The following is an 8,200-nucleotide window of genomic DNA, read 5'->3' on the forward strand; positions in this document are numbered from 1 at the left end:
TGATTCAATGATCCCACAATGTAAGAACAACAGGATAATCTGTTTGAGATTAATCTTTGTATTTTATTTTCAGGAATTGCTCTTCGGAAGAGCACAAAACTAGAAACTACTGCAGCAGGCGTCATTTACTATTTAATTATTAAACTGAGTTTTCTTAGTTCAAGCAGAAGCACTTACCAAAGGATGCAAATGTCTCTCAGTTTGCAAGTGTTTGGGTTCCAGAAACAGAACAGCGACAAGAACCTGGACTTCAGTGATGAAGATTCGCTTATGTTGAACGAACAGTGTTCAATCGTTGCACACGCTTATAAACAGAATCAAAGTGCGTTACAAATCAACAAGAGGTTCAAAGTATTTTATGGATAATTAACTTGTTATGTTCCCTGTAGTTTCCTGGATTATTGGCGAAAGACTAGCTCGTAATGGGCACGCCTTCGACGTCAATGTCAGACACGCATTATCTCCAAGATGGTTTCTTAATGTCACAATTGTTGACATAGACTCTCTCCATTTTTGTTACCCTTCTTCTGGCGCTTGCAGTGGTTTGGTGGTGGTGGTTGGGGGGCACTGGCAGGGGGACGTTGTAGAGGTAGGGAGTGGTTGAATTGACATCTGGGGCAGTTACAGACCGAAGATTAAATTCAATGTGACCAAAGACTTCTGGATTCAGTATAGTGGGGGTGAGGATTTGATGCAACCAGACTGACGCCTCCCACTGGAGATTCCAGGTAAAGATGCAACAGATGTCCAACCTGAAACAAGAGTTCGGCAGGCCTGAGGAAGGGTCTTTGGACCCAAAATGTTAAACTCTGATTTTTTCTTCACAGATGATGCCAGACATGCTGAGCTTTTCCAACAACTCATATTCCGCCTGGGAACCCTGCAGCCATATGGTATCAATGTGGACTTCACCAGTTTCAAAATCTCCCCTTCCCCTACTGCATCCCTCAACCAGCCCAGTTCGTCCCCTCCCCCCACTGCACCACACAACCAGCCCAGCTCTTCCCCCCCACCCACTGCATCCCAAAACCAGTCCAACCTGTCTCTGCCTCCCTAACCGGTTCTTCCTCTCACCCATCCCTTCCTCCCACCCCAAGCCGCACCCCCCGCTACCTACTAACCTCATCCCACCTCCTTGACCTGTCCGTCTTCCCTGGACTGACCTATCCCCTCCCTACCTCCCCACCTACACTCTCTCCACCTATCTTCTTTACTCTCCATCTTCGGTCCGCCTCCCCCTCTCTCCCTATTTATTCCAGTTCCCTCCCCCCATCCCCCTCTCTGATGAAGGGTCTAGGCCCGAACCGTCAGCTTTTGTGCTCCTGAGATGCTGCTTGGCCTGCTGTGTTCATCCAGCCTCACATTTTATTATCTTGGAATCTCCAGCATCTGCAGTTCCCATTATCTCTTTTCCAACAACTTCTGTTTTTGTTCAAGAGTTGGGCCCCTTTGCTTGTGACAGCTAAGACCTCAGGCCCATTCGATGGCATTGTGTAAAATTAGGCCCGGGCAAGTCAGATAAAACTTCAGGAAAGCATTTGGGCTGAAGTATCCCCACTCTGTAGAGATGGGATGAGAGGTGGGAGGGCTGGTAATAAACGGCAGCCAAAGGTTTCAGGCCAGTTCCCCATGTATATATACCACCATCCCAGAGGGGAAATCCATTAACAACATTAGCCATACTTGGAAATGAATCCAATCATGCTCCTTTTTGAGTTGTATAAGGCCAATGGGATCAGTATGTCTCATTTGCAAGTTTTATTGGTTTGTCCTTCTGGGATTGGCTTGCCTGCCTGTGCCAGGAACCTTGGTGGTATGATGAAGGGCCTGATAGGAGCCATTGGAGGGACATATCCATGCCCTGCTAATGTATTCCCCACATCTCTCATTTTCTTTTCCATGCGTTTTCTTTCCCTTCTTCTCTCTTCTTTCTTCTCCCAGTCTCAGACTCAGCGAAGACCTGGTGAGGCAACCTGCTGGCTTGGCACAGCAACCTCTTGGTCTGGCATGGTGGTCTTTGAGCCCAGCATGCTGGCCTTTTGGTCCAGCACGGTGGTCCACTGTCTCAGCGTGGTGGTCTTTTGGGCCAGCATGGTGGCTCAGCATGGTTGTCTTCCAGCTTGGCGTGGTAGTCTCTCAGTAGCCCAGCATTTCGGTCTGTTGGCCCTGCATGAGTTCAGCATTGACATCAGTCTGGAGGTGACTCAACGAACTGTGGTCCCACTTTTGCGAAACACTCAAGAAAGACTGCAATGTTTGAACGTTCAGCTTTATTTCCTTATTTTCTATTTAAAGCTAAGGAAGTCTGTAAAGCTTAACTTTTAATTTGTTCTATTTTCCTGTCTTGTTCTTAAGGTTCTGACCTAGGTACCTGTACCTAAGATGGCTCTTTATGTGGCAACATTGTACAATTTTCACCATACTCCTGTATTTTTGTACTTGAGCACACATGACAATAACATAATCAAAATCAAATCAACATGTGGAGGACCAGTTACCACATAAAGAGATCACCAGGCAATCTTGGTCAATCTCTCCATGGCTTCTGGGCCTGGTGTGTCGGGAAGATTTTCTTCAAAGCCATTTCGTGACAATGAAGAGGTCCCCAGTGGTGATTCTAATATTGCTAACTGTAATAGTTCCCCCAAATTTGCTCAGTCACCAAACTAGGTGGAAACATAAGCTCTAAGGAAGGTATGACTGCAAAAGAACATGGACAAGGTGAATGGGCTAGAACATGACAGATGGAAGACGACGATAATGAGTTATACGAGTTATTGAAGTTACTCGGGCAGTGGGTTGGCTGTCATTTTAAAGGAGGAGTAAAGATGTCTTGCTGCAAATGTATGGGAGCCTTGGTGAGACCTCACCTGGAATACTAACTACCTTATCTAAGGAAGAAATGACTCTCCATAGACAGATAATCACGAGGTTAGTCCCTGGGACAGCAGGGTTGTTTCATGAGACGAGATTGAGGAAACTGCGTGTGTATTCTCGAGGGATCTCAAAGAATGAGAAGTGATTTAAAAATTATTTCAGAGCAGAGATAGAAAGGGTGTTCTCCCTGGTTGTTTGGGAAGGAATGTAAGGGTAAGGATCAAACCATTTCGACCTGAGATGAGGGGGATCTTCTTCAGTCAGAGGGAGGTGAATCTTCGAAATTCTTTGCCCAGGGGGCTGTGGAAACACAATCGTTGAGCAGGTTCAAGACTGAAATCAAGAGGATTTTGGAGACTTGATGGCATGAGGAGATGATCAATCATAATCTAGAGTGGCAGGGCAGGCTTGATGGGCTGAATGGCCTACTCCTGTTCTCATGTTCCCAACAGACACCCTGCAGCTGAAGCTGTGCTACTGGGACCTCCTGCTCCTGAGAATATCATTAAAGAGCTCCAATTCAGCTGTAATGTTGTAGGTGGCACAGTGGCTCAGTGGTTAACACTACTGCCTTACAGCCCCAGGGACCCGAGTTTGACTGTACTCCCAGGCATTTGTCTGTGTGGCGTTTACAGATTATCCTTGCATCTGTGCAGATTTGCTCTAGTTTCCTCCCACAGCTCAAAGATGTACAGTTTGGGTGGATGGGGCATGCTAAATTGCCCATGGTGTCCAAGAATGTGCTGGCTAGATGGGTTAGCTATGGGGAGGGGCTGGGATGGGATGGTTGGTGTCGACTTCACTGGCTGAATGGTTCTATGGATTCTGTTCTACGAGATTGGTATGGGAAAGAATGAATTCTCTTTGGAAAGAAACTTTCTTTTCATGCATTTAATCTCACATAAATCCAGGGTCAGTTGATTGAAGAAATCCAGCATTGGAAAACAAAAATCTAACTAACTTGCTGGAGTTTTTGATGAGGGAACAGAGTCAGGGTAATGATGTTGATGTCATGTATCTGGACTTCTAGAAGCCATTTGATACAGTGCCACATGACAGGCTGGAGCTAAATTAGATCTCATGGAATAAAAGGCAGAAATAACAACATGGATATGAAATTGGACCTTGTAGTTGGCGGCTCTCATTTAGCGGATCCCAAAAATCAGTTGTCAATGAGCAGTCCTCATGAGACAGTTGGAAGACAGTCCAGATGAAGAGGAGGAAGAGATGAAGATGAGTTCCCTACCACCTTGGCTAGAGAGCAGGAAACTGCTTGCACCACTTGAATGAGACCAACACATTCCACACCAACATTCACACCAAAAGACCTTCCAGTAAGATGGCAGTGGAGTAGGGCTTCTGAGCTTGGGTCCGTTTCATCTGTTTTTCTTTCTGTGTCTTTTCTTTCTCTTTTCTGGCTTCATTTTATTCTTTTATTTTACTGCCCTGTTTTTGAAGAGCTTGGTCACAGCGAGGTGGTGAGCGGGCCCAGCTGCACTGACGTGTGGTGGCAGCGTCAGAGGTGAGTTTGGGGTTCTGCAGCGTCGAGGTTGTCCTAACACTGACTCATGGCTGGTCTGGGCTGAGACGAGTTCGGGTTCCTGGCGACATCTGGCGCGGATTCGTGGATGTGGCGGTGGAGGTGGGTTTGGGTGGGGTACGAGAACTGGTGGCATCGACGTCGGTATGCATTGGTGAGGGGGGCCCGACGCAGGATCATGGCGGAGGCAGAGTCAAGTTTGGGCCGGTGCAGTATCCAGCAACATCCGTGGCATCTGCATTGGTAAGGACTCATGGTGGCAAGACCGTGGATGGAGGTGAGATGGCACTGAGAGGTGGTACAGTGAAGGGGACTTGTGCCAGGCCACCAGGCCCACAGCCCATGGCAGACCATCTAACCAGAAAGACTGTAAAATTGAACACTTTTTCTTTATTATTCTCCACTTATAGCCTATATTTTAGTTTATTTTTCTGTTTTAAGATGGCAGTAATGGGTGGTGACACTATACAGCACTTTTCACCGTATTTTCCAAAAAGATACATGTGACAATAAAAAAAAGTACAAATAAATCAGCGAACCGTCCTCATTGAGCAGTCCTCATCAGACACAGGAGGAGGAAGACCCCGGGACAAGTTCCCTAACACCTTGACTCGAGAGCAGGAGACCGCTCCACTACAACACATTCCACACCAACGTCCTGTCTGGCCTCTGTATACTTCTTTTTCTAATTACTTGACATCGAAAGTGCTGCTTCTCAACAGCTCAATAAATTGTCAGAAAATGGTCGCCTGCTCATATCACTGCTATGGTGAACTCTAAAACCAATTTAAGTTCACAGACCTTGTGAGTGGAGTGGGTGGATGAATGGCAGATGTAGTTTAGTGCAGGGAATTGTGAAGTGATACATTTTGGCAAGTTCAAAGAGCAAAGACAATAAAAATACAGAGTACATCAAAGCGGATGAAGGAGCAGATGAACCTGGGGGTTGATATACATGGAAACATAGAAGATAGGGGTAGGCCATTCAACCCCTTGAGCCTCCTGTGCCAGTCAATATGACTATGGCTGATCATTCACAAGACCTACGTCTACCTTCCTCTTGAAAACACACGCTGTTTTGGCCTTCACTGCACTCCCTCTATAGCAAGAACACCTTTCCTCTAATAAGGAGTCCAAAACTGCACATAATATTCCAGGTATGGCCTCACTAATGCCCTGAATAATTTGCAGCAAAACATCCCTGTTCCCGTATTTGAATCTTCTCGATATGAAAGCCATCATATAGTTTTCTTTCTTTACCGCCTGCTGCAACTTCACACTAACTTTTAGCGAGTGGTACGCAAGGACACCCAGGTCTTATTGAACATCCCCCTCTCTCAGTTTACAGCCATTCAAATAATAATCGGCCTTCCTGTTTTTGCTACCAAAGTGGATTTGTCCACATTATACTGCACCTGTCATGTATTTGTACACTCACTCAACTTCGCCAAATCACACTGCAACATCTCAAAAGTGCAGGACAGGTGAGGAGGATGGCTATTCTGCCATTGGGAGTTGGTTGGGAATGGAGGTTTTCTCTGTTACAGTCTTAACAGTGGTCACCCATTATGGTGGTACTGCTGAGGATGGTTGCTCTGAGAGGTGAGTAGTAATCTTATTTGGATAGTAGACCCTGTGGAGGCTTTTTTATTTTCTGCTACCTGTAAAACTCCACCCCTCAAAGGTCCTGCTGCTCCTCAGTGTCCGATGTGCTTTAGCTTACAGTCCCCATGGTGTGACTTCTAAACTCCTGAAAGTACTTAGCCCACGTTCTACATTGATCCTGTGGACTACATCATCCTGAAAAAAATACGTTTTCAAAGCAAATTGCAAAAAATGGAGTCAGATTGAAGGAGATAAAAGACCTTCTTAAAATTCACAATAAAACTACAGGCCTTGTTCTAAAATCCAGCCATTCCCACACCCCAGTCCCAAAATACTGCCTCTCATTCTTTCATTTGCTTCTCCTTCCTCTCCAGATCATTGCCCACCCCCAATCCCTAATTATTGTTCACAAAATTGTTATTTTCTTTTATATTCTTTTGATTGGTTCTATTCTCGATGGTTTCTCTCTCTGTACTCACAACATAACCTATCTCTACATTACTACAATGTAATAAAATTGCGGGGGAAATATATGTACTGCATGTATGATTCGAAGAATTCAATTTTTGTAACTTTAGTTTAAAAACTGGTTTCTTGTCAGTTAACTATTTTGTCTACCACTTACAAAATATAAAACACGTTTACTTCTGTGTATCTTTAATACTTGTAATAAATTTGAATTGCATACTTAACCTGGTGTGGGATTAATTTACTCAGGGCTTCTGTTGCTGGGTTTCAACAGAAGATGCTGAATTTGTAATGCCATCCCACGAGGTGACTTCCCTCCTCAATCCCACTCCTCTAGGATATCTCATAGAATCCCTTCAGGCCATTTGGTCCATTGAAACCACACTGATCCTCCAAAGGGTATCCCACCTAGACCCACTCCATCCCTGCCTTTCCCATGGATAGTCCACAAAACCCATATACCCCTGTTCACTATGAGCAATCTACCTAACTTGCACATCTTTGGGCTGCGGGAGGAAGCAAGAGCACCCAGAGGAAACCCATGCAGACATGGGGAGAAAAAGAACAACATTCAGATAATAATCTGCCTTCCTGTTTTTGCTACCAACATGGATTTATCCACATTATACTGCACCAGTCATGCATTTGTACACTCACTCAGCTTGTCGAAATTACACTGCGATATCTCTGGGGAGAATGTGCCAACTCAATGCAGACAGCCACCTGAGGGTAGAACCGAACTTGGGTCGGTGAGGCAGCAGTGCTAACCACTGAGACACCATCACACCCCTGGCCATTGGAGAGCTCAGGAGAATTGGGTAAGCATTCTGTTTGTCTTCTGGTACAGCATGGCAACCATTTGATATACAGTACAAAAACCGAAAGAGCTGCTGATCCTGTAAATCAGGAACAAGAACAGAAGTTGCTGGAAAAGCTCAGCAGGTCTGGCAGTGTCTGTGAAGAACCGAAGCTAGGTCACTGGACCCGAAACATTAACTCTGATTTTTCTTCACAGATGCTGCCGGAACTGCTGAGCTTTTCCAGCAACTTCTGTTTTTGCATTTGATATGCAATCTTGCCTTGTCAAAGTGGCAAGAAATTAAGAACGCTGATGAGAGATCTGAGTCATAGATATTGTTACTCAGTTTTCTTCCTGTCCCCTTGTTGGCACTGCCACGTTCTATAGTCAGGGCACTGCTGCTGGCTTTATTTGTATTTAAATAAAGTGGCAAGGTGGGAGCTTAGAGAAGCCACAATCCAGAGAGCCAGTGCTTTGGTGACAGCAAATTCAATGAAAAGATCTAGTATTAGAAAGCTAGATGCAAGAGAAGTGACCACAAAACTATTGTCCAGTATCATTGCAAAACTCATGCGTCACTGAGGTTATTGAGTGTGTTGCAAATATTTAATTCATACTAAGTTTATATCTGAGTTAGAATGTGACTTTTAACTTTAGGAATTAGAGGTCAACTGTAGAAAATGGGATCAATGGAACTGAGGCACATACGCATCAATTACACTTAAAAGGTTGGGATCATAGAATTATAGATTTGTACAGCACAGAAACAGACACTTCAGTCCTAATCATTCATCCTGACCAGACATCCTAAATTATCTGGTCCCATTTGCCAGTAATTGGAGCATATTCCACCAAACCCTTCCTATTCATGTATTCATCCAGATGCCTTTTAAATGTTATGATTGTATCCA

The 8,200-nt window shown here is 44.8% G+C and overlaps 1 protein-coding gene across 2 annotated transcripts in view; it reads right to left on the minus strand.

Annotated features, from left to right (window-relative positions):
* Positions 1 to 292, minus strand: part of slc28a1 (solute carrier family 28 member 1) — a 107,759-nt gene extending 107,467 nt beyond the window's left edge. For both annotated transcript variants that reach the window (XM_059640168.1, XM_059640169.1), the window contains exon 1: positions 178 to 292. The gene's annotated coding sequence lies outside the window, so the exon portion shown is untranslated. The remainder of the gene's footprint in view (positions 1 to 177) is intronic.
* Positions 293 to 8,200: the final 7,908 nt, after the last annotated feature.

The sequence above is a fragment of the Stegostoma tigrinum genome, chromosome 36 (assembly GCF_030684315.1).
Source record: "Stegostoma tigrinum isolate sSteTig4 chromosome 36, sSteTig4.hap1, whole genome shotgun sequence".
In the NCBI taxonomy this organism is placed as follows: domain Eukaryota; kingdom Metazoa; phylum Chordata; class Chondrichthyes; order Orectolobiformes; family Stegostomatidae; genus Stegostoma; species Stegostoma tigrinum.